At 34.9% G+C, this 27,409-nt stretch overlaps 1 protein-coding gene across 2 annotated transcripts in view; it reads left to right on the top strand.

Annotated features, from left to right (window-relative positions):
* The first annotated feature begins 42 nt into the window (after positions 1–42).
* The window catches only part of FAM133A (family with sequence similarity 133 member A), a 41,601-nt gene continuing 14,234 nt past the window's right edge, over positions 43–27,409 (top strand). For both annotated transcript variants that reach the window (XM_046674054.1, XM_046674052.1), the window contains exons 1-2: positions 43–105; positions 874–943. The gene's annotated coding sequence lies outside the window, so the exon portion shown is untranslated. The remainder of the gene's footprint in view (positions 106–873; positions 944–27,409) is intronic.

The following is a 27,409-nucleotide window of genomic DNA, read 5'->3' as shown; positions in this document are numbered from 1 at the left end:
CCAGACGCTCCTTGGTAGCTGAGGCACACACCCCTGGAAGACGTTTTTTCCACTCAAAATTCTATCTTTATAGTTTTATACTTCCAAAAAAAGCTTAGATATTAGGTAAAAATACTAGCCATAGCCTCTAACAGGGGAAGAGGAGTATCTTTCTCCCATCCGCTCATCCTCAATTCCCGATTGGTTTGTCAGGGGCCTCTTGACAAAAATCTTGTTTTTAAAAAATTGGAATACTCTAAATGGCATCATTGGGTAGTGTGATTATGGGTGATTTTTTTAAAAAATCTCTTTTATCTAAATATTCTATGAGCATGTATTTTTACATTGGAAAAGAAAGGAGAGTCGTTTATTGGCAAAGGGGGGAGGGGCTCGAAAGCAGGCGCATGGCATTCCACGTCGCAGTTTTAGTAAGTGCTGTCTGTGATGTTTGGCAAGCCTGGTTTCTATCCATCTTCAAGGTTTGCGAGCCCATGTTGCCGTGAGTCAGTTGCACCATTTTTACTATATTTCTCTCTTTAAGCTGGCGTAAAATGTACCCCAACCGTGCTGACTTGCCACGTAACCCTTCAAACCTTGCAGATAAAATAAAAGGGCATTCAAATGTTAGGTAGTATTACTGAAAAGCAGAAGGTTTGCTCTATACATCTGTGCAGCAGTTTTCAGTTCCACAAACAGCGGAATGGGAGGGGGAATTTGTGCTGATGAAAGTGCATCCTCTGTCAGCGTCTACTTCACAGTGTCATGTACCACCAGTTTCCTTCTAGCATTGTAAAATTCTAGCCATACTAAAGTATGATTTACAAGTCCAGTAATATGTGAATAAACTTTTGCAAAATGAGTTTAAAAACAAGTATCTGTTATTTTTATTTACAGGATTCTTTTCTGCTACAGAACAACTCCCTTGGTAGAACCAAAAAGACCAGTGTTTACTTTTCATTGAAAGGTAAGGAACATATTTAGCCCATTTTTATGAATGACAAGAATTACCTACCTGTATTTGAATAAAATTTCACAGAATATAGTCTTTTAAAGACTTAATTGGAAGATGTCTTGATATTTCTATGGAAGGAGAAAAATCTACAGAGGTGATTTGACATACTAATGTAGAAAATAGCCTAATCGCATTCACTATCTAGACCGGCTTATAGAATACAAGTAGTAAATTAAAATATAAAATATGATGAATTATTTATTTCAAATGAGGAGAAATATTAGATGAACTTTTGTTACTTTTTTATTATAGGATTTGTGCTTCGTCATTTAGTCATGTATTTTATAAAAAGCTATGAAACACGTTCTCTATTTTGTAAATGAATTTACTTTTATTGTTTATTTCTGATTGTGAAAATATATAAGCGTTTTAAAGAAAAAATACAATATAGAAAATTCCAATGATAGTAAAAATACACAATCTTAACTAAACGATAATCATTATTAGCATTTTGATGCATTTCCTTCCAGAAATTTCTTTGTACATATACACATCTGCCTATTTATATATACTGTTTTATCTATGTAACATTATATTATATTTTGTAATCTGCTCACTTATCAATTAGTTGTGGCTATATTTTCATGGTAAATAATCAACATCTTATTTTGAAATAGACGCATATTCCATGGAAATATTTGCCTTAATTTATTTAACCAGATTCCTGTTGTAGGGCAGCTATTTCCCACACCATCTCTCCACTAACATAAATATTTTTTTCCTGTTTTTAAAAAAATTAGCCCTGGATACGTACTGTATGCACTTGTGAATATTACTCATGGGATGAGTTCCTAGAAATGAGAGGGCCAGAATAAATTGTATGCTCATTTTATTCTTTGATACATATTGCCAAACTTCTCTCCAGAAAAGTTATCACAATTTACAGTCCCACCAACAAAGCATAAGAGTTCATTTAGTCATTCAACTAATAGGTTGTTGTGCTTGCCATATGCCAAACGCATGTGGTAGAGGATGGTGATATAATGGTTAATAAAACTTATTGGGTGCTTATACTTTCATTTCATAATTTAAATCAAAACATATACTATGAAAATAATTTAAATCAATAGAGTTATGACAAATATTATTCTACAACTTATTTTCATTTAAAATGATGGACATCTTTTTTTAATGAGTGCTCTTATATTTTTATAGCACTTTAATGGTTTGATATATAAGTTAAACTTTGTACCATCAGGAATTAGTATTTTGGAGTAAGAAATGAGTTATGGATCCAGATTTTTAAAAATATATTTATTTTTATTAGTAAATAAAATCTAATAAATAAAAATTATAATAAAGATCTCTGTTTCTGTAGATTAGTTTGTATTTTCTAAGATGTTATATAAATGGAATAATGTAATATATCCCTCTTTTTACTTGTCTTCTTTCACTTAGCACAATTATTTTGAGATTCATCCATGTCACTATGTGCATGAAGAGTCATTTTCCTATTTTGTTGCTGAATAGTTATCCATTACTTGGATATACCACAATTTATTGATAGACATTTGTGTTTTGAGTTTAGGGCTGCTATGAACAGAGCTGCTATGTTCATTTCTATGTAAGTCTTTGTATGGACATATATTTTCATTTCTTTTAGAAAAATACCTAGGAGTAGAAACACTGAATCACATGGTATGTGTTTGTTTAACTTTTTAAGAAATTAGCTGTTTGGCAAAGTGGTCCAATTTTGCCTTCCCATGACGAGTGTCAACACTTAGTATGGTCAGTCTTTTTAAATTTAGTCATTTTAATAGGTGTGTAGTACTATCTCGTTATGGTTTTACTTTGCATTTTCCTAATGACTAATGATGTTGAACATCTTTTTATGTACTGATTTACCATCCACATATCTTCTTTGGTGAAGTGTCTGTTTGTATTTTGCCCATTTTTCTATTGGGTTGTCATCTTACTGTTGAGTTTTGAGAATTCTTTATGTACTCTGGATACAAGTATTTTATCAGATATAAGCTCTGCAAATATTTTCTCCCAATCTGTGGATTTTCTTTTCATCTTCTTAGTAGTGCCTTCCACAGTTTTTCAAAGAGCAGAAGTTTGGTGAGCAATTTTGATGAAGTCGAATTTATCATCTTTTTTTTTTCCTTTATGGACCATGCTTTTGGTATCATCTCTAAGAAATCTTTGCCTAGCCCAAAGTCACAAAGATATGCTTCTACTTTCTTTAGAAGTTTTACACTTTTAGGTTTTATATTTAGATATGATCTATTTCTGTATGTGGTACAAGATATGGATTGAATTTTTTTCACATATATATATCTAATTGTTCTAGCTTTAATTGTTGAAGACAGTCCTTTCTCAACTGAATTACCTTTGTACCTTTGTCAAAAATTAATTGTCCATATATGTGTGGGTATATGTTAGCCTCTTTTTTTCTGTTCCATTGCGTACTGATTTTAATCACCTGTTTGGTAAATATTTGTTAGTTATGTTTGGGAGAGAACGAGAACCAAGTTGTGGGATAACAGAATTTCATTACAGTGCAGACAGTTACAGCAGCTGAGTCTTCATCCTTCACCTTTCATTTCTGCTCTCAAATATCTGAGAGAAAGGGGCAAATAACCGCGGTAATAACCTAGAAAACAAATAGAAACAAGAAACACAAATACTCCTCTATTTTGTGGAGTTGCCAGTGTGTGGCTGTCTACAGTCCAGCCACAGGAATGGTAGCTCCATTATTCAGGAGCACAAATAATGCCTTTGTTGTTCTCGCTTTTGATAAGAAAGACCTGTTTGCTAAAATGTAAGTAAAAAGTATTCTCAAGCTGTTGATAAGTTATCGTTAAAAAAGGAATAGCAATAAAAAGTTGGTTATTATTTCACGCTATGGTTTTCAAAGCAAAATTATCTCATTCCATACTCATTCCTAAAGTACAGATACACACAAATGAATAGAATATCGTATGTGGCTATTACATTTCATTTTTAAAGGAAATATTTGTGAATTGCATTTCTGACACCATAGCCTTAACTGCATGGAGTTTAAAAGGGCAATTACAATTAATGCAATGGCAGGGAAGGAAAATCAGCTACTTTTTTGGATATTTGTCCTAATGCTAGTTTTCAACAAAAATAGCATACATTGTTCAAAAATGTAAATCCCTATCACAGAGGAACACTTTTACAAGGGCAGTCAAGAATCTTTTTCCCATAGTACTCATTTGAAGAATTCCCACACTAAAATTTGAATAAAGCAAACCTTTTTTATTGCAGGTTTGGAAACATTTTATTTAATTCTACTAAAAAAGGAGGAAAAATTTGAAGTATTTGAATGGTGAGCAATATCCACGCATGTATATATGACTACAGTAACTATTTCTTAATTTTACATTTTATTTGGACAATGTAGAAGAAGCCAAAATTGACATTTTCTGCCAATTTTCATCCAGAATACCAAAATAAATTTAATTAATTTGATTAAGAGTGTCCTCTGGGGAAAACTGAGTCTTACGGTACTGCAAATCTTCCTGCTGGGAGGAACAAATGCATATCCTTCAGCTCTTCAGAGATAACGGTCATTTTTGTTTCAAACAACATACACACAATTCACAAAACCCTTTATTAGAGTTTAAAAGAGTAGAATCCCAATAATAATCAAGTCAATCAGTATTTGATTCCTTTAGTGGGACATTATAACCTAAGTGATTTTAGTGTAGGTTCTGGAGTCAGAATTGTTGGGCATGGATCCTGGTTTTTCCTCTCATTAGTTGTATTAGATATTGGACAGGCTACCTCACTTTTATTACCTCTATTCTCCCTCTCTAAAATGGGGCTAATAATGGCACATGAAACTCAAATTCAATTTTGTTTGATATTTTTCATAATATAATTATTTATCAAGATTATGTGTAAGGAGAGCTTTCATATTATATAGTCGCAAGCCACTCACAGCATTTCTTTCTGACTATGCTGTCACTTCTGTTTTGGAAGCAGCATAGAAATCTACAAATAGAGATTTTCCAACTCTAATATGCATGAAAGTGGAAATTTCATGGATGTTGACAACTCCTTGACATTAATAATAATATTAGGTCTTGATAGTTCTAAGGTCAAATAGCCACTCATCCTGCTTGGCATTATCTGCCCACAGAATGTCTCCTGCTATTTCAAAGGAAGAAAAAAATCAACACAATTTTAATAAAATTAAATGACAAGTGTTGTTTTAATATTTTACATCACACACAAACCCCTTTCTTTCTTGAAAGCTTTCAAACTTCCTGACAGTCCTAAATTATACAATCTTCATTATCTAAACCTCAAACTTGTATCTCATGTTCATTTTTGATACTATTTATTTTTATCACATTTGAAGGCTAGGAGTATAAAGTTTACATACAATTAACTACATATATCTTAAAATATAAGTCTCAATGTGTTAAATAATGACTTTTTAATATTAATAACGTTTTTTACTTTTTATGTGTTGGTTAAGTTTAGAAAACTGTGCATTGTGACTTAGTTATAAATGCTCACCTAATACCTTAGATTTCCTTTTTTATTTTCTATTACTTAGAGTAATGATCTCAAGCCTAACAACTGTGTGAAAATATTGTCCTTATTAGAAGTGGAAGGGATTTTAGAGATCATCTAGTCCAATCTCCTTAAACAGACTGGGGAAATTGACACTTTGCCTATTAGATGGACATTCTAGGTGTTTCCAGGTATTTGTCATTACAATTTCACAGTTAACACACTTCACATATATTATTAGGTATTCAAAAAGTCATTTTCACAAATGTTAATGATTTTGGTTTAGCGGCAGATTAAGGGGTAAAGATTGTTCAGGTCCTCTAGCAATAGATAGTTATCCTAAGAATTATGTTGTAAGTGTTTATAATTATGACTGGATAATAATAACTAACTTTATCACTTTCTCTGTATCAGACACTAGACTAAGTGCTTTACTTGTACTATTTCATTTTAATAAACCCACTGAGGGGTTTATTATCATCCTCATACTTTTTTTTTTTTTTTTAAAGATTGGCACCTGGGCTACAAATTGTTGCCAACCTCTTTGTTTTTTTTTTTCTGCTTTATCCCCCCACCCCCCCCCCTCCCCCCCGCCCCGTACACAGTTGTATATCTTAGTTGCAGGTCCTTCTAGTTGTGGGATGTGGGACGCCGCCTCAACATGGCCTGACAAGCGGTGCCATGTCCGCACCCAGGATCCGAACCCTGGGCTGCCGCAGCGCAGCGCACGAACTTAACCACTCGGCCACGAAGCCGGCCCATCATACTATCTTTATATGATGTTATCCTCATATCATCCTTAGTATCTTCAATGAATGCTAAGTGAATAACTTGTTCAAGGTCATATAGTTTATAATCGAAAGAGCCCAGATATGAAACCAGATGGTTTGATTCAAGATTTTGAGTTCTTAACCACTCTACTATACCATCGTTAATGAGCAAAAGTGAATAAACTTCTGGACAGAGGTGCTGAAACTGGAGATAAGTGACACCCGTGGCCACTCTTCCATTCCCCTGGTAATAGTTATGTTCTCATGGTGTTAGTACCCTTAGAGGCACCAGTCTGTGAGTTCCTCTGGCTTACACAACAGTCTTGACTTGAACTGACAGGGTATACTAGAACAAGCTAATTTAATGAAAAAGATGATTTTCATTAATTCTTACATGCTTAATGACTTTATTTGGTTAACAGCCAAACACTGGGAGGTCAGAGCTTAAAGTAAATGCCAATGTATCCAATCTACAATTAAATGAAAAATATCCTAGGAATTTTTCCATTGAAGTATCCCTAGCAGCAGAGGAAACTGTACTTTGGGGAGCCTGAAGGTATGGCCTGAAGCTGCCCATTGAAAGCAGGAAACTCCTTGAAATCTATACATTTTAACTATAAATTTCTTTTCAGTATTTGACTTGTATTCCATAATTTATTAACATTAGTTTTTATGTAAGAGTCCTTGTTCCTGAGTAAAATTGGCACCCAGGAAGATGTCCTATGATGATCTGATCCATTTTCCTGTGAGTTTCAGGCAACAGCAGAGGCTCTGGGGTCAGACTACCTGCATTTAAATTCTTCTGCTTGCTGTCTGTATGACCCTGGACAAGTCACACATCTCCAACCCTCTCATGGGTTATGTTATCTTTAAAAAGAGGATAATGATAGGAAGTACCCCATAGGGTAGTTTTTTAAGAATTAAGGGGAGAATCTATATAAATTATTTATCAGATGCATAAAGGCTCAATAAGTGTTTTCTATTATTATGCCATTCACAGGGCCGCATACGGATTCCTATCCCAGTTAAATAAGTATGATCCAGGGCAAAGGCTCATGATTTTAATCAGCTTGAGTAGCAGTGTTTTATACGTGCACCATCCATTTGAACTTAGAAAATAAGTTGAATTTGCCTTGTGACCCAAACTCACATTTTGTTGTTAAGGCGAGAACTAATATCCTTGGTTTAGTTATTCTCCACTGTGGCAGGCTTTTCAATTAAATTATATGCTTAGCATGTAGTAAAGACTAATGCTTCAGCAAATATGGTATTAATATTTTCAAGGTGAAGATAGCTAACACTTCACTATTCTCTAATTCAGCAATGAAAGCGAAGAAGTGAGGAAATTGCGTCACGACTGACTACAAGTGAGTAAATGAACAGAATGATGAACTAGCTTTTAGTTTTCATCAAAAAATCTGATTAATACAGAGAAAGAAACAAGAAATGGAGCCATAAATTCTCCAGATTCATTACTTTGCTTGAGTGAGTCTCTTAGAACAGATGTAACCAAAATTTCAAAGTTATAATATTGAGCAGGTTTATCTGTCTTCTTTTATAACTGATGTTTTTCTGTCTAAAAGACTAAGTATTCTCTGTTTAGAGGTAACCAAATGCTCTAATTAATACAGTTTCATTATCTGACATCATGAGAATGTGTCTACCCTTCTCTGGAAAAAAAGGTGAAAAATGACGTAAAGAAAGAATTATATAAATTATTAGACTAAATGACCAGTCTGCTTGCAGCTGCCTCGGTGCTCTTCCCTGGCTTCTAATATATGCTATACATAGTTCTTTGAAACATCTTCCTAAAAGCACTTATCACATCCCTGCTCTAATCCCATAATTTTAGTGATACTCTACTGTCCGGAATCAGACCTACAAGTATAAGCATAAGCTGTGTCTTTTACTCTTTGGTGACCTTCGGCAAATTTCTCAACTCATTTTGCCTCAATTTCCTCATCTGTAAGATGAGAATAATAACAGTACCTACCTCACAGAGCCACGGTGAGCTTTAAATAGCATAATACATGTAAAATGCTTAGAAGATGGTAAGTGCTCAATCAGTGAATTCTATCTTCCTTACTAATCTTCTCCAGGAATGCTTTCCTAGTGTAATGTAGTTCTTTAATTCTTCATTTCTTTTAAGGCTTATTTACTCAGACTACATTACATTTTTGTATGCTTTTTGATAAACATTATAACAGAGCCACATGGGTCATTTCTTATATGTACACACACGTTCTTTTCCTAAGTGTATTTTAAATTTCCCTAAGACAGGACGTAGATATTTTCTTGTGTATAACTCTCCATCCTTGCACAGAGTGTTGCTCTACACAAGAACACACTTAGTACTAAGAAACTTCTTGGACTAATGAACTGGCTTCCTCATAGCAGGACTGTTTTCACTTGCTGCTGAAGTAAAAACCATTTTTAGCCTTTAATTACATCCTACTTTTATTCAACAATTGTCCCCTAAATGTGCCAAATTTACTGGTGCATAACTGCCATACAGCAAGTCACATTAGTTTACTGAATTTTCAGAATTTAAAGAATTAGTGTTTTAGCAATCAATTTCTAAATAGAAGCATCTTACACACTTTATTAATAGCCAGGAGGCTATGCAGAGACTTCAGAATGAAAACTCTGGAATCTAATGAGGATCCATATTTAATATTAAATTAAAATGTTTGTTTACTTAACTCTCTGTCATTGGCATTTTCTTTAATAAGATTTCCAGAGAACTGTTATCTGAAAATTGCTTTACAAATAATAAGAATTTAAAGGAAAATATATATCAAAATATCAGGGCATCCCTTTTCAACAAATTATACTCTGGATGTCATAAAAATGGCTACTCATAAAGTGTCAGTTAAGTAAGATGAATAAGCTCTAAAGACCTCTTGTGCAACATTGTACGTATAGTCCACAATAACGTATTATACGCTTAAAATTTGTTAGTAGGATAGATCTCATGTTAAGTGTTTTTACCACAATAAAATAAAGTCAAATAATTATTAAAAAGGCCACCAGGAGGATCAGGTTAATTTTTTTTATTATTATCAGAGCCTTGTTATTTGAATTATGCATCACCTACATGTCACATTGAATTTTCCTTTCCGGTAGGACATTAGAAAACAAATTCTGGGGCTGGCAGCACTGCCCTCCTTTCCGTTGTGCTCACAATCTAACTATTTTAAATTTTCTTTCAATCAAATTATTTTCTTTCCTTTTAGTTTGAAACTCATGTTATTTCTCCTATTAACTTGTACAGCCATTTTTAGTGGAGAAAATGACTCTTGCTTCTAAAGACTTGTGCTGCCTTGAAAATGAAGATCATGAGTGGATCAATTATTCTTCTGAAAAGTTTATTTTTACCTTTGTGGGAAAAACTTTAGCCAATTCCTACAAATATCTATTTGGATTTTGTGGTATCCTTTTTTTCCTGTAGTTTTGTGACGATCTGAATAAATTTCAAGCCATAAAATGTTGCTTGATCATAAAATTACTAGGCAAATTGCATTTTTCCACAAGTGATGTATACATAATTTAGCTGCTGATGATGTACATTTGCTTATAAGTTTACAATATGCTTACTAAGAGATTCTGTTTAATTCTGTAAATGACATATGTTTACTGGACTGAAATTTGAAATCACTGAACCGAAGTTATTATAAAATAATAAAAAAAAATTTAATGGAATGCACATTTCAAAGAGATAGCTATGACTGATAAAGTATTCTAGTAACTATTCCCTTCTACACTCTCCTGCATTCCAACTCTCATTTCACTATTTCAGACCTCTGTCATTTCCCATCTGGGTTATTTACCTCATCCTCATCCTCATCACTTATCTCCCTACCTCAAGCTCTCTTGTTTCCCTTCCAGCCTATATTCTGCTGTGAAATTAACTTTTCTAAAATGCCATTTTCATTATGCCATACCCTTCTTGAAAATCTGCAGTGAATCCTCATTGAAAGGTAGAATGATGTAGGGAAAAAACACCAACTTTGAAGTTAGACAGACTAGAGTTTAAGCTTTGGTCATTCCATGCAGCCTCTGGTAAGTGATTTTATAGATTTAAGAATCAAACATCCCTACATTTGCCACTTGTTAGCTGTCTTGCCTTGGCAAATTACTTAGTCTCACTAATCCACAATCTCCTTATCAGTGAAATGTAGAAAATAATATATAACCGTACTAATTAGAGCTTTTTAGTTGTAAGCAACATAAATTAACTCTGGTTATCTTACCCAAAATTTAATTCATTGGAAAAATAACAGAGTCTCACAGAGTCTGTGGAAGGCTATTGAGTCAGGTCTGGAAATAGGCGGGAACTGAAGTAGCTCTGGATACCTAGGAAGCAGAAAACACAAGGGCCTCATAACCAGAATAGTCTAATCATGATGTTAAGGATGAGATAAACTGAAACTTTGGTGATTTTCAATTTAACTGCTTGCCCCTTTGCTACAGGAGAGGAAGGCCTCTAGTTATAGTCTCACTGGACTCTTCTCAAAAGAGAATCAGAGTACTATAAGATTAAGGAAATGGATGCCCAATATCCAGCATACAACAAATGTTCACTATGCATGTAAACCACCAGTCGCACAGTAGGTGCTCAGTAAATGGCTACTTTAACAGGATAAATTCTGGACAACTTAATCAGGCATTCGTGGCCATCCACTTTCTGGCCTCAACTTATCTTTTCAAACTTAGTTGTCTCCCCAAACCTATGCATAAATCCTGATTTCTCATCTCTTTCCTTCTGAGTCCATTTTCCCTGCCTGAAATGCTCTCAACGTCTCTCACATTTTAATATTCAACTTATCTCTTCTAAGGCTCAGTTCGGCTCTTTTTCTGATCCCTGAATCACTGATTTTCTATTTCCTCATTTCCTCTTAATCATAGATTGCCTCTTGACATCTTTTTTTGAATGGTAATCTTGTATTGTCTTATCCCTCGTGTGCCTTATTTCTCCCAGCAAGATTATAAACTTCTTCAGAGGAGAGATCATGTACCATATATTTCTTTGTTTCCTTGATGGCACTTAATCCAGTGTTATGTACATAGTAGTGCTCACAAACTTATGATAAATGAATGCAAGAACATGAATTATTAATTTAGATCAGCATTCATTTAATCATTACCTACTATCTACTGAGCACTATGGTGATTGCTTTGAGGGTACAGGAAAAAAAATAAAACCTTGAAAGTTGACTTTGATGTAGCACACAGTCTAATTTAGGAGAGGAAAAATAAAAGCATGATGCACTCCAAGAGTAATTATATTAGTAAGTAAAAAATACATGTGAAAATGTTATATATCAGTGCTAAGCGTACAAGAAGATGTAAAGAGCAGGAATTAACTAGATATATGTGAGGTCCAAGCGGATTGCCTTGTCTGGGATGAAGGGTTCACATTGGAAAATAATAAGAGATGGTATTAGAGCACATAAGGTTGGGGAAGACTTTGAAAGAGAATTTTATAAATTTAGATTTAATGTAGTAGGGAACAATTGTTTGATTAAATAAAATAAAGTCCATCTATACAAAGGAACACTAATCTGCTATCCACAGTGATGAATATTTATTGACTTAGAAAGATAATCAAAATATGGTTTTCAGCCACAAAAGCAGGTTACAAAATATTATGTATATGAATTAATTTTTTTAAATAAAGGGCATAAATACACATTAAAACATCTGGAAGTAAAGTCAACAAGGTATTAACTGTGCTTACATGTAGGTGGTGTATTCCATGGTTGATTTTTGTTTGAAAATTTTTTAGCAGATTTTTTGTTTGAAAGAAAAACTATATATGTATATGTACACTTAAAGGTACTATAGGTTTTCAAGGAAAGTAGTGATGTGGAAAATAACATATGAGGCAGATTGCTTTAGCATCTGTATATAGATTTAAAACCAGCAAAATATGCTAAGAATGCTTGATTAGATAGTGGAAAGGGCAAATTTAAGAGATGTTTGGGAGAAAAATTAGTTTGCTATGTTTCTAATTTAATGTGGGGATTAAGATAGTGAGACTGAAAACAACACTGAAATTGTGAGGAATACAGAATAGATAAAGATGCCACTAACAGTTATGGAAAAATTGAGAAGGAAAGCTTATTGAGGTAAGAGGTAGAGAAGAGGAGTTAGTTAACTTGTGCAGAGAGTAGTATGAAAGGTAACTAGATATGTGACATTAGAACTGGAAAAAAGCTTAGCAGTCAGGGCTGGAAATATAGGCTTGTAATTTATTGGTATGTAAGGAGTGTTAGTGTAGATGGAGATTTTATGAAGATTAGTACATACGTAGGCTTAAGGAAAGCCAAGAGGAGGGGGCTTAGATGAAATCCACCAAATTCTCCCATTTACTGTATCCCTGTGGTTTCTTTTTTAAACAGATTTATTGAAATATAAAATTATACTATAAAATTCTCTCTTATTAGTGTATGATTCAGTGATTTTAGTAAATCAATAGGGTTGCACAACTATCACCACAATTCAGTTTTAAAATTTTTCCATCATCCCAAAATGTTCTCTGGGGCCCGTTAGCAGTTAATCCCTGCTCCCGCATCCAGGCTTCAACAAATGCTCTTCTGTTTTCTGTCTCTGTACATTTGCCTTGTCTGTACATTTCATATAAATGGAATCATACAATATGTGATTCATTGTTTCTGGCTTCTTTCACTGAGCATAATGTTTTTAAGGTATATCTATGTTGTAGGATATATCAGTAGCTTGTTCGTTTTAATTGATTAATAGTATTTCCTTGTATGGATATATCACATTTTGTTCATCCATTTACTAGGAGGTGGACATTTGGATTTTTTCCCAGATTTTTGCTATTATGGGTAATACTACCATGAATATTTACATACATATTTCAGTGGACATATATTTTTATCTCTCATGGTTAGATTCCTAGGAGTGAAACTGCTGTTATATGGTAAATCTGGGTTTAACTCGTTAAGAAACTGCTATATTTTCCAAAATGTCTGTACCATGTTACATTCCCACCAGCAGTGCACAAGTGGTCCACTTTCTCCATATCCTCCTCAATACTTGGTATCATTTGTCTTTTTGATTATAGCCATTCTAGTGGATATGTAATACTTTCTTGTGAGGTTTTGATTTACATTTGCCTAATGACTAATGATGTTGCATATCTTTTCATGTCTTTTTTAGTCATTCATATATCTTCTTTGGGGAAATATCTATTCGAATCATGTGCCCATTTTTAAATTGAGCTTTTTGTCTTCCTAATAATTACTGAGTTGTAAGAGTTATTCAGATATTCTGCATACAAGCACTTTCATCAGATCTATGATTTGCAAACATTTTCCTCTAGTCTGTGGCTTGTATTTTTATTTTCTTATTGAGGACTTTTGAGGAGCAAAAGTTGATAAAGTCCAGTTTATCAACTTTTTCTTCTGTGGATTATGCCTTCAATATTGTATCTAAAAACTCTCTGCCCTACCCAAGGTCATGAAAATTTTCTCCTATGTTTTCTTCTAGAAGTTTTATAGTTTTAACTCTTAAATTTGGGTCTGTGATCCACTTTCTTTTTGCTGAGGAAGTTTCGCCCTGAGCTAATATCTGCTGCCAATCTTCTTTTTGTGTGTGAGCCACGGCCACAGCATGGCCACTGACAGTGGTGTAGGTCCTCACCCAGGAGCTGAACGTGGGCCACCAAAGCGGAGTGTGCTAAACTGAACCCCTAGGCCACGAGGGCTGGCACTGTGATCCACTTTGAGTTAATTCTTTGTATCTGGTATAAAATAAGGGTCTAATTTCTTTTGCTGTTTATTTTTTAATGTGGGTATCCAATTATCCAAGCACCATTTGTTGAAAACACTATTCTTTTCCCCGTTTAATTGTCTTGGTACATTTGTGGGAAATCAATTGACCATAAATGTAAGGATTTATTTCTGAGCTCTCAGTTCTGTTCTACTTATCTATGTGCCTATCTTTGTACCAATACCACACTGTCTGATTCACTGTGGCTTTATCTTAATTTTTGAAATCTGAAAGTGTGAATTCTCCAATTTTGTTCAACTTTTTCAAGTTTGTTTTGGCTATTTTGATCCCTGTAATTTCATATGAATTTTAGGATCAGCTTGTCCGTGTGAATTTCTGTGAAGAAGCTGGCTGAGATTTTGATAGGGGTTGCATTTAATCTATCCATCAATTTGGGGAGAATTGCCATCTTGACAATATTGAGTCTTCTAATCCAAGAGCATAAAATGTCTCTCTATTTATTTAGATATTCTTTAATTTCTCTCAGCAACGTTTTGTGGTTTTCAGTGACTAAGTCCTGGCAGAACCTCTGAGCTGAATGAACTGAGAGTGGGGAATATGGGAGCAGCTCCAGGCCCTAATGCATAGATTCCGAACTTTTGTACCTCAATGTCAGTGATTTTTCAAGAATAAACACTTCTCAGGTGGATGTATGATATTGGTCAATTTCCAGAGTGCTGAAATGGTTGCTTTTGTTAATTTTGTCAGGTGTATAGTGCTTTTGGGAAAGAAGATTTCCTCGTCTCCTCACCTAGACATAGTCAGAAGTTCTAGCATGCATGTATTTTTATGAGAGTTTGTGTTCCAAGCACATCAAACTCCAAAAGCCCAGTGATAGGATATCTATTGAGCTATGCCAATTCAATCAAAAAACATGTTAAACTACCACTTGTCTTGTAAATACAAAATGTATAGGTTACTGAATAATTTTTTTGCTTTGTATTAATTATGTGTCTGGAGTTGTGATGAAACAGTGACTGAGATTGACTACGTAATTTAATTCAGATAAACAGATATATCAAGCACTTCTTATGTATTTGATACCATGGGAAATAATAGATGAATAAATCATTATTACAGCCCTAAGGAAATTCTCCATGTAGTGTCAGAGTCTAAACTAACTGAGGTATAAGGCAGACAGCCAAGTGTGCATCTCTTTTGTGCCCCAGACTCACATAATCAACTACGTATTCAAAATCTCTACTTAGATGTCTAGCAGGAATCTCAAAATTAATATGCAAAAACTAATTTTCTCACCCACCCTTTACCACTATTCTTTTTTATTGAGCCCCGTTTCAATAAATGACACCTGTCTGCCAAGTTCCAGATACTTCATAGTCATCCTTGATTCCTTTTTTCTCCCTTATCCCGTATCCGATAATCAGTTACTGAGTCTTCTTGGTTCTACCTCCAAAATAGTATCTCATATCTGCCCATTTGTCTCCTACTCTAGCACCAACATCCTAATCCAGACCATTTTCATCAACTCCTATCACCCCATTCCAAACTATCATAACTGGACTATTGTCTAACTCATCACTCTGCATTTCTTCTTAGCCCACTAATATCATTTCTTCATACAAGGGGCAAAGTGATCTTTTAAAAATGAAAATATGATCACCTCACTTCCCTGCTTAAAATTTTCAGTGGCTCCACACTTCATATACAGTATGATGTTCAGTTAAGGGTATTATTCAAGAGCCATGGCATTCTAACCTCAAACTAGTCCAAGTAACCATCATCTCTCACCTAGATTAGCATTGCTTATGCATCCAATCTTACCTCTTATCTATTTTCCAGATACTAGAAAGAATAATATTTCTAAAATGCAGATGTAAGCATGTCTCTCTTTCTCCTCTATTCAAAAGTCTTCCCACAGCTTTTTGGACAAAGTTCAAAATCTTTAATATTGCTTACAAGGTTCATGATAATGATCCTGCCCATTTTTCCAGCATCATCCCATACAACCATCACCATTGATCATTACCCTCCAGTCATGTTGGGCTATTGTTTCTTGAAGGAGTCAAACTCATTCCTCTCTCAGTACTTTCACTATGTTTTTCATTCTGCCTTGAACAGGCCCCCATCCTCTTTACCTAGCTGATGACTATTTATCTTTAAAGTCTTATTTTAAATCCCCCTTTCAAAGAGAGGTCTCCCTGAACCTATAGACTAAGTACTAGTTATGTGCAGTCATCAAACCCTATACATTTTCTTTTAGCAGTATCACAGTTTTAAATATGTAGCTATTTGTGGGTTATTTATTTAATATGAGCATTTCTAAAATATATGAAGTTAGGGACCATGATTGAATACCAGCATTTTCTAGCACAGTGCTGGGCACATAGGAAACACTCAGTAAATATTGGTTGAATGAATGAGTGAACATGCCATGGAAATATAAGGGAGAAAAAAATTATTTCCTGCTAGGAGCAACTGAAAAGTCAGGGATTAAAGGAAAGTTATTCTAGGCAAAGGAAACAACATGTTTGTTCAAAGTCAAAGAGTTAGTTAGGAAAGGTCCTGGGATATTTGAGGAATAGTAAGGTATTTTCTGTAGCTGAAGCATAGAGATCTCAGTGATAAATGGGGGAAGAGGAGAGAATAAGAGGAAGAGAGCTAAGGGGAGATGAAGTTGGAGACTCAGATTGAGGCAGGGTCTTTCTGCCAAACTAGGGAATTCAAGTTTAATTAAATAAACATTAGGAAGTGACTGAATTAGAGGTTTTTTTTTAAGGAATGTAACTAGAGTTGGCAATGTGGAAGATGGACTAGAGAGAGAAAAGAGTAAAGAATGACATATATCTATATATAGCAAGTAGGGCATACCTGGTGCACAGTATTTGCATAGCAATCTGTATTATTTATAAGACCCTCCTAAAAGCTTATCATTGTGTGTGTGTGCATGTGTAATGTCAATCATATGTATATTCTTTAATTTCAAAATTTGCTTTGAAATTTTTGTTAAATAGGGTCAGAGATCCTCCCTTTAATTTTAATACTAGCAATTCTAAAATAAGAAATTACATCAGCCTAACACATTTATCTTTTTGAAGTATGTTTGCATATAGTACCTTATTTGACTTTTACCAAAGCCCATAAACTAGAGACAACTTTTCTCATTTTATCAGTGGGAAGACTGGACTCACAGAGACCAAAAGACTGACCTAAGGTTATGCAACTAGTGGATGTGAGGTGCAACATTAGAACCATTTTATAAGTCCAAGGCCCTTCTCAATTCAGCACACATCCAGGCATTTTAGTAGTAATTTTACTGTTGTTGCTTTTTATAACGGATTCTTTTTGTAAGTTTCATATCAAGCTTTTATAACTTTGACGTAACAAGTTTGGCATTTCCTTCCTTCCCGTTGCCCTTTTGAAGTATTTCCACAATCTATAAGGCCTGAACAAAGACTGAACAAAGAAATACCTAGATAAATATAATCTTCATTAAAAGCCAAATGTTGATTATTATCTAGTAAAAAATAACACCTATATTTTAGACCTTTTAAAAAATCTAGGGGTTATTTTTAAAAGGGAAAGAATGAGTGGAATGAGTGCCCACATAGAAGAATTGCATTGAGTTGGCAGAACAGAGATCATCTATTATCTTTAGAAGGTGAAGAAAAGATCAAAAGAAACGAGTCAAAATGAAAAAGATATAAATGCCAATATGGCTAAACATGTTTTAGGAAAGATGATATGGCATGCTTATTATTTATAGTAATTTCATTTGGAATGCCTTTTCTTTAAGACTTTATTTCTTAGAGCAGTTTTAGGTTTACAACAAAATTGAGAGGAAAGTACAGAGATTTTTCTGTATACCCTCTGCCTTCCACACATGCATAACCTCACCCATTATCAATATCACTCACCAGAATGGTGGGTTTTTTACCAAGGATGAACCAACAGTGACACATCATAATCACCCAAAGTCTATAGTTTAGTGTTTACTCTTGGTATTGTACATTCTATTGGTTTGGGCAAATGTATAATGACATGTTTCCACCATTATAGTACCATACAGAGTATTTTCACTGCCCTAAAAATCCTCTGTGCTCTGCCTTTTCATCTCCCCCCACCACTGTCCCACCCCTGGCAACCACTGACCTTTTTATTGTCTCCATAGTTTTGCCTTTTCCAGAATGTCATATAGTTAGAATTATACAGCTACGTAACCTTTTCACATGGACTTCTTTTCCTTAGTAATATGCATTTAAATTTCTTTCATGTCTTTTTATGGCTTGATAGCTCATTTCTTTTTGGTGCTGAATAGTATTCTAATGCCTGGAAGTACCACAGTTTACTTATCCCTTCACATACTGAAAGACATCTTGGTTGCTTCCAAGTTTTGGCAATTATGCATAAAGCTGCTATAAACATCCATGTGCAGGTTTTTGTGTGGACATAAATTTTCAACTCTTTTGGATATATATCAAGGAATGTGGTTGCTGGATTGTATGATAAGAGTATGTTTAGTTTTATAAGAAACCCTCAAAATGTCCTCCAACATGCCTGTACTGTTTTGCATTCCCACCAGCAATGTATGAGAGTTCTTATTGCTCCCTATCCTTGTCAAAGATTGGTGTTGTCAGTATTCCAGATTTTTGCCCATTCTAATATGTGTGGCAGTATCTTGTTGCTCTTTCAATTTGCATTTCTCTGATAACATATTATGTTGAGCGTCTTTTCATAGTTTTATTTACCATCTTTATGGAATGTCTTTTAACACGGGAAAAAGTTTTGAAAATATTCTCCAATTACCATAATATAACATTTATAATGTAAAACTTCTGCCATGACACTTTTACCATTAGACTATAGTATAGACAGCATACTGAACATTCTTAAGAACTCGTTAAAATTTTATTGCTTATATTTTCAAAATTCCAGGTATCTTGTAAGGTCAGTACAATGGAGTCAGAAATTCAAGGTGAAATTAAGAAAAATTAAAAGCCATATTAAGATAAGCCACCTGAAAAATTAAACCAAGAGACTTCTTGTGAATATATAATTCAATTTGGAAACACCAAAAGTTTTGGTTGAGTTTCGGGGAAGTATGAATAGAATGTTATCATAAATTGAAAAGGTAAAATCTGATCATTTAACAGAAGACTGAATTATCTCAAAGAAAATTGCTACTTTAGGGAAAATCAGAGAGCTACCTGTGAGCTTCCAGCAATGTCTAGGAAAGAGAGTGCCTTGATTATCAGATTGGAATACTCTTGTCCCCAATGCAATGGTGGAGATGGGTGGGTAAATAAAATTAAGTCTGGAGCTAGTAATCATTAAGAGTATCTACTAACCCCTTTTTTTAAGGATTCCAGATTCACCATGTAATTTCTGATTATAATTTGGTTTTGTATGTATATTGGCTAATAGATTCAGAATATGCTGCTTATCAAACTGAATATCCCTGTTTACTATATTTCCCATTATAAACTAATAGACGGACCTTCTGATTTATACATAGATATCTTGTGACTTTAGTTAGTTTGAATTAGCCTCCCTAATCCTGGTACTACTGGCATATCAATAGAATTGTAAATAGTGTCTATATGGAGGGAGGCAAATATTATATCTGTATGGAAGGGCATGTGGGTGACATCATCCATCCACTTGCAATCAATAAAAGAACTATGTGGTGATATAGAATATGCTTATTTTTCCTATTTTTCTTGTTGTTTCTTGTTGAAATTTCCCTTATGGCAGTAGTTTTCAGGCTTTAATTTATACCATAATAACCTGAGGAAATTATTGAAATTACAAATTCCTAATTCTCACTCCCAGAGATTCTGATACACTTTGTCTGGGATCAAGCACAGGAATTTGTGTTTTTAAAAAACACCCTAAATGATTCTGATCTTGAGGGCTAGTGGACTATACCTTGAGCAGCACTATTCTACGGAGAACCTTGCCATCTTTAAATAAGCCTGTGTTCTTAAAGTGATGGTTCACTGCTGGGAAAAATTTCATGGGTTTCAGTTAAGTTTCTGTTAACTGGCTAAATCAATAACATCTAACCAGTTCCAGGCCTCTAATTGGTCAGAACTGTGTGCAAATCACAGTGAGTATTGAGGAAGTAGATGGCAGTTTTATAAGGATAACTGATTTGGGGCAGAGCTAATGGAAAACAAAATGGCTGCCAGCTTCACCGTGCTGTGTCTTGCAAGGTGCATAATAGAAAATAAAATGCTCTGAGGAGGCCTTCCCTGTTCAGGAAGAGAAGAAATAGGTAGGTGGTGATGCTATGGAGTAGCCTAGGAGATATTATTCCCCCTCAAGTCTCCATCATCTCCCCATAGCCACCTCAAATAAAAAATCTTAAGTAAACAAGTGTGCTTCCCTGGAAGTACAACTTTAAGTCCCTAACTTTCTCTAAGAACCAGATTACTTCCCCAAGCTCCTTTTATATAGAAATTTTTGAGCTTCCTCTGGAAATAAAGAACTATTTAATTGAGGATGTTCAGATGGAAGAGGATTCAGGAGATGGAGGAGGGGAAAGTAAGAGCAAGGAATCTGTTGATAGTGGTGTAGTCTAGGTTTATAACCAGGAAGTGACAGAACTAGGGTTTGAGTCCATCAAACTCCAGACTCCAGACTGGTAGAAAACAAATTTATTCCTTAGATTGTTTTGGACTGTGAAATTATTTCATAAGATTTACCTCAATATTGCTCTTTTGTTAATATACGTTGTAAATTTGAAAGTACTATAGAAATATAAAATAGGAGTCCAGGTGTTGGGGCAGAATTTTGTTGGGTTTCAGAACAATGATTCCATTGCGGGTAGAGGAGTTTCAGTAGGCAATGAGGAGAGAATGCATTAGGGGACCAATTATAGGTAGGAAAAGTGTGAAAGCAGGGAGCAGTCTGTCGTTACTTATAGTAGACAGCTGTTTATGATTGAATAAATTGCTATAATGGTGAGAAAGGCTAATCATAACCTTTTAAGGAGGATTATTACTTTGGCTGAATAAAAGAAGCTTTTGTTCTGGTCAGCATGACTTTTCAAATTTGTTTACATTTTTTGGTTACTTTAAGTTTTACTTCTGTAAGCTCAAACTTACTGCCAACTTAGTGCAAGGACTTTAACAAATATTATCTCGTTTCTCATTTATTTTTGATCAAAGTGGAAGAATCTGAAAAGGAGACTAGAAAGAAGCAGTTAGGAAGGTGAGAGGAAAGCCATGAGTGTGTGTAATTCTGTAAGCCAACTGAGGTAAGTGTTTCACGGATGAGGGAGTGATCCACTTTGTGAATTGATGCTTATTGATGAAGGTAAGACAAAGTATGAGAATTGATCATTAGTTTTAGTGACGTGGAGGTCATTAGTATCCTGGACAAAAAATGTTCCCATGAAGTGATTGAGGTGAAAGCCCCATTGGTGTAGATTCAAGAGAGAGTGGGAGAAGAGAAGGTGAAAACTGTATAAACAGCTCTTTCTAAGAGTTTTGCTAAAAAAGGGCAACAGAGAAAGGGAGACTTAGATAACAGGGAAAATGGGGTTGAGAGAGGTGATCTTTTTGGTTTTTAAATGAAAGAAACAATAGCATATTTATATGTTAATGTTTTTTGAGAGCTTCGGCAGTAAGTATACTACACATAGATCCTTTCCTTATGAAACCATAATCTAGTGGAGGAGAATGGTAATAAATTTATTATTGCACAAATAATTAGATAATTATCATTGCAATGAGTATTAAAAGAAAAAATACAAGATCCTATCAGGGCATAAGTGTCTGCCCTAACTTTTTCAAGGACATCAATAAAGGTTTCTCTAAATAAAGAATATTCAGGTTGCACTTAGGGACGGGAATACTATGTGCAAAGGCCCTGGGTAGAGGGAATATGGCATATCTGAGATACTGAGTAAAGATCATTGAGTTTGAAATACAGGGAGGGAGGAGGATGAATGGGGCGGAAGGTAAGCTTGAAGAGAGAAGTAGTGGCCAGATTATTTAGACTGGAGCCCATAGACTCAATTAAGGTCTTTGGTTTTTATGCCAAGAGCATTAGGGATCCTTGACTTTATGTGTTGGCCACAACAAAAGTGAACTAGCCAAAAGTGAAAGGTAAAAGTAGAAGAGAGAGGAAGCAGAATAGAAAGGTGAAATGCATGACCACTATTTATACAGTAGTCTCCCTTTAACTTTGGTTTCCCTTTCCACAGTTTCAGTTACCCACGGTCAAGTGCAGTCCAAAAATATTAAATGGAAAACTTCAGAAATAAACAATTTATAAGCTTTAAATTGCTCACCGTTCTGACTATTGTGATGAAATCTCATGTCATCCTGCTCCCTCCTACCCAGGATATAAATCATCCCTTTCTCCAGCCTATCCATGCTCTATAAGCTACTAGACACTTATTACTTAGTAGCCGTCTTGGTCATCTGATCAACTGTGGCGCTATCGCAGTGCTTGTATTCAAGTAACCCTTATTTTACATAATATTAGCCGCAAAGTGCAAGAGGAGTGATGCTGGAAATTTGTATATGCCAAAGAGAAGCTGTGAAGTGTTTCCTTTAAGTGAAAAGGTGAAAGTTAATAAGGAAAGGAAAAAACCCATATGCTTTGGTTGCTAAGATCTATGATAACTTTTATTACAGTGTATTGTTATAATTGTTCTATTTTATTATTAGTTATTGCTGTTAATCTCTGACTTTGCCTAATTTATAAATTAAACTTTATCATAGGTATGCATGTATAGGAAAAAACATAGTATATATAGGGTTTCGGTACTATCCGTGGTTTCAGGAATCTACTGGAGGTCTTGGAAGTTATCCCCTGTGGATAAGGGGGGAGGACTGTACTGCTGCAGGCGACCTTAGGCCAAGATTATTTGTAGTTTCATAATCAGTTATTTCTCCATACACTCAATTTATTTAGTTTTCAGCAATTGAGAGATTTTTGTCCAACTGATCAAATCATACAGTGAGCAGGTCCAATTTGTTTGTTAAGATCACCAAAAACAAAAAATCATATCACTCCTTAATATCCTTCCATGGCTCTCTTTTTGTTCTCTCTCTCTTAAAAATTAAGATATTTTCCAACTTTTTGTTATGAAATTTTCAAACACATAGAAAACTTGAAAAACTTTTGCAGTGAACACCTATATACCCACAACCTAGTCAAGAATTTTTACCATTTTGTTGTATTTAGTTTCTCTGTTTTGCTGCATAATTTGAGAGTAAGTTACAGACCTCATGATGCTTCATATGCAAAATTTTCAGGATGCATTTCCTAAAAATAAGGGCCAGTCTCTTCCATACTCTCAATATTATAATATTTAAGGTAATTGAAAATAATTCCCTGATACCATCTAATACTCATCAATGTTAGATATCCCTAAATCTCCCCTCAAAATCTTTTTTAATGGCTTTATTGGAGTATAATTTTTTTTTAGGGAGATTGGCCCTGAGCTAAGAACTGCCAATCCTCCTCCTTTTGCTGAGGAAGACTGACCCTGAGCTAGCATCCATGCCATCTTCCTCTACTTTATATGTGGGACGCCCACCACAGCACGGCGTGCCAAGTGGTGCCATGTCCACACCCGTAATCCGAACTGGCAAACCCCAGGCCGCCAAAGCGGAAAGTGTGCACTTAACCGCTGTGCCACCGGGCCGGCCCCTGGAGTATAATTTTCATACCATGAAAATCATTTATTTTTAGTCTAAGATTCAATGATTTACTCCAAATTTACAAAAGTTCTGCAGCCATCACCACAATCTAATTTTAAAACATTTCTGGGGCCGGCCTGGTGGTGTAGTAGTTAAGTTCATGTGCTCTGCTTTGGCAGCCCGGGATTTACAGGTTCACATCCCAGGTATGAACCTACACACTGCTCGTCAAGTCATGCTATGGCGACATCTCACACAAAATGAGGGAAGATTGGCACAGATGTTAGCTCAGCAACAGTGTTTCTCAAGCAAAAAGAGGAAGATTGGCAACAGATGTTATTTCAGGGCCAATGTTCCTCACCAAAAAACAAAACAAAACAAAACAAAAACCAAAAAGCAATTCCATCACTCCAAAAAGAAACCTCATATAACTTTTGTTTTATTGAACCAGGATAAAATCAAGGTTAATGCATGGCATTTAATTATGTCTTTTTAAATCTTTTTTCTAGAACAGTCTTCATCTTTCCCCATGTAATTTTTAGAAAAGACCAGCTGTTTGTTTTATAGAACATCCCACATTGTGGATTTATCTGTGTGTTTCCTCATTATGTCATTTAACTTGTTGCCCTCTCTCTCCCCCATCCAGTATTTTCTATTAAAGTCTTGATTAGACCCTTCTGACATATTTGGAATAAAGCCCAAATTTGTTAATTATCTTCCTCCTCTAAAATGTAAGCCCCATGAATTCATGAATTTCATCTGTCTTGTTTAACACTAGTGCTGGTTCATAGTAGGATCTCAATAAATGTTTGAGTGCATAAGTGAATTACCTACATTCATATTATATATTTTTGCCATACAGATTCAAACTTATTTTAAGATATTTTTTCTGTTTTAAATTGTATTATGGTCAAAATAAAGTTATAAAGCCATGATTTATTTTCTAAGTCAGTAATTCAGACTGGTGAAAAGCAAGTTTTCTTCTGTTTCAGCATGCCATAAACATTTTAGGTGTTTCTCTAATTTTTAAGATATCAAATTTGTTCCCACCATGAGGAACTTCATGCTCAAACTTTTTGGAATAGATTAAGCCAAATAGATTACAAGATTTTGATAGAACTGCTTATCAAAAGATTTAAGGGATTGCGTAAGTAATCTGTATACTCATATTCAGGGCCGTTGAGGGATTCCAGATTAGAATTGACTTCCTCCATAGAGAATAACAGTTATCTAGAGTTACTGAGTTTGGAGTAAATAAAGCCAGCATACCAAGATATTCAGATTCCTGATCAGGTAATAATATAGGCAGATTATTTCAGTGTCAGTCAAAAGGTGAAAAAGATTCAGGGGAGTATAGGTGAAATCAGCTGACTTCCTAGTGTGGAACTTTTCTATATTCCTGAGTACTGCATGATAATTGCTACTGGCAATGATATAATAAATAGGTAAAAATAAACTGATATAACATTGTTCAGTGTCAGGTTAGCAAAGTCTGTAACTCAGAATATCTGCCAAAGTAGTGGATAGAGCATGGTAGACTGGGCAATGGTATAGCCTGTACCCTTCAGGGATCTGCAATGCAATGAGGGAAAAGTAAGTAATCTTGAATATAAAAGGAAGAAATTCTTTGTAGAGTTTGTGGGTTATCCAGGCTGATTTGTATAGTTTCCATTTCCTTTTTGCTAGTTATAGCTAACACTGTTCTTTAAGCATACCCATACTTGCAGGTGTGAAGAGAGAAGAGAAAACGAATCAATCCATTTTAACAGCTCTGGTAATTAGGTTGGGTAAGGAAAAAAGTTGAAAATAATAATTTAAATGGTGTTTTGAGTTTTCTATACATTTCTATTTTCCCAAGTTATCCTCATTATCATAACAGTTCGTTGTATCCAGCCGCATGGTAATGAAGAAAAATACATTGACTAGTTTAAGCTAGACTCCCATCTCCACTCCCACCCCAAGAGAGATTTACGCTTCATGTATCTGAAAAATTTAGATCGATTTAACAGTTAGTGGAACACCTGCTTCAAGTTGTCCCAATTTATAGAAACTGATATTATCAGCCAATTTAAATTTTATTAACATTAGACTTTCTTCTGCACTTTTAGGCGAACATTTGTCCTGTGACTTTCAGAACTTAAGGGATAGATGTACAGCTACAAATAACCGTTGTATTTTCATTCGAGTCCTCAGCTGGAATTTGCAGCCACTTTTCATGCTACAACATTCTTTACTAATGCAGGCTTCAAATCAGGCTGCTAGGAATCCAGTCTTGGCTCCAGCACCCTCTAGCTATCTAAGACCTTGGATAAATTACTTAACCTTCCTGACAGTGAATCTCCCCATCAGTCAAATGGGGAAAATAATAGTACCTACTTCATGGAGTAGTGAGAATTAAATGAGATAATACATATGAACCACATGGAACAGTACCCATTCATGGTGAATACTGAACAGTTGTAATCATTGTTACATGATTAATGGTAATAGTCATAGGAATATCAAGTCTTTACATTTATATAGACTTCTACAGTTTTAAAACTATGGCCAAAGAATATTTAATTTGAACCTGGGGCAGGGGATGGGATTGTAAAAGAGAATGATCATTATTGGCTCAATTTTCAGATATGAGAACTGAGACACAGAGAGGTTATATGGTTTGTCTGAGAGCACTCAGCAAGTAGATGGGGGAGCTGGGTCTTCAGCTCTAATGATAATGAACTCTGATGATTTGCTGTATCGGTGGTGTTAGTATAGCCTGCCTAGCGAATTTTCCTAAGCTACTACTTTATCTGCCTTCATCAAGCCAACTCTTCCTCAGTACTTTTACTGGTGTTGAGAACTTTATTTTCTCCACCTGAGGATGAATACTGAGTCATCTCTTCCACGTGGTTTTTCAAATCAGACCAGTCATGGAAATGTAGTCCCCTTTGATTTCAGCCTAATAAAGTAATGTTAATACAATTTTTCACAGTTTGTGATGCTTCTCAGCACAACTGACTCTTGTTTCCAATGAGCATCTATAATTTAGTTACTGTAACAAATTAGTCCATATGCTCTCTGGCCTTTGAATTTTGGGAAAATATGGATATATAGTCATTTCAAGTGTGAGAAGAGATGTGACTCGTGTAAATGTACCCAGCTTCAATAAATAACTGTGATACTGTTAGCTATTTCATAGCTAGTATATTCATATATACACATTTCATCAAATTCCCTATTCTGTTTTTATACATACATAGAAAAATTCATGTCAGGGTGGCAGGGTACAGAAGGTAGTGATTGAAGCACTGAAACACGTAAAACCAAGTAAGGCTATTTAAAGCCATGCATAAGTAGATGTGTTTTGAACTTTGTTCGCTGGCAAAATAGTGAGGAGTTCCCTTGGTATTTTACTTCCTATACTTAGGGCATTATCTTTTATACGTTGTTAGAAGAGATGAGAAGTGTATCCTGGCACAACTAGATCCTAGGGAAAAGTTAACAGATTTTAGATTACAAATCAGTTTGAATACACAGTGCATTGCCTGAAGAAGCATCTCACAAGGCTCTAATATAAAATATATCACTTTTTAACACCAAAATGTAGATAGAATTATAAGGAATAAATGGAAGGTGCAGTTCTATCTCACTTTGAAAGTCTAATATATCAATGATAGTGCATTTTCACCCTGGTCAAGTGTGAATAAAATTTGTTGTAGATGTTCAGTGCTGGGGCTGGCCCCGTGGCCGCATGCTCT

Source organism: Equus quagga, chromosome 10 (genome assembly GCF_021613505.1).
Source record: "Equus quagga isolate Etosha38 chromosome 10, UCLA_HA_Equagga_1.0, whole genome shotgun sequence".
Taxonomy (NCBI): domain Eukaryota; kingdom Metazoa; phylum Chordata; class Mammalia; order Perissodactyla; family Equidae; genus Equus; species Equus quagga.
The sequence above is the reverse complement of the archived record's forward strand: the minus strand, read 5'-3'. Positions and strand labels throughout refer to the sequence as shown.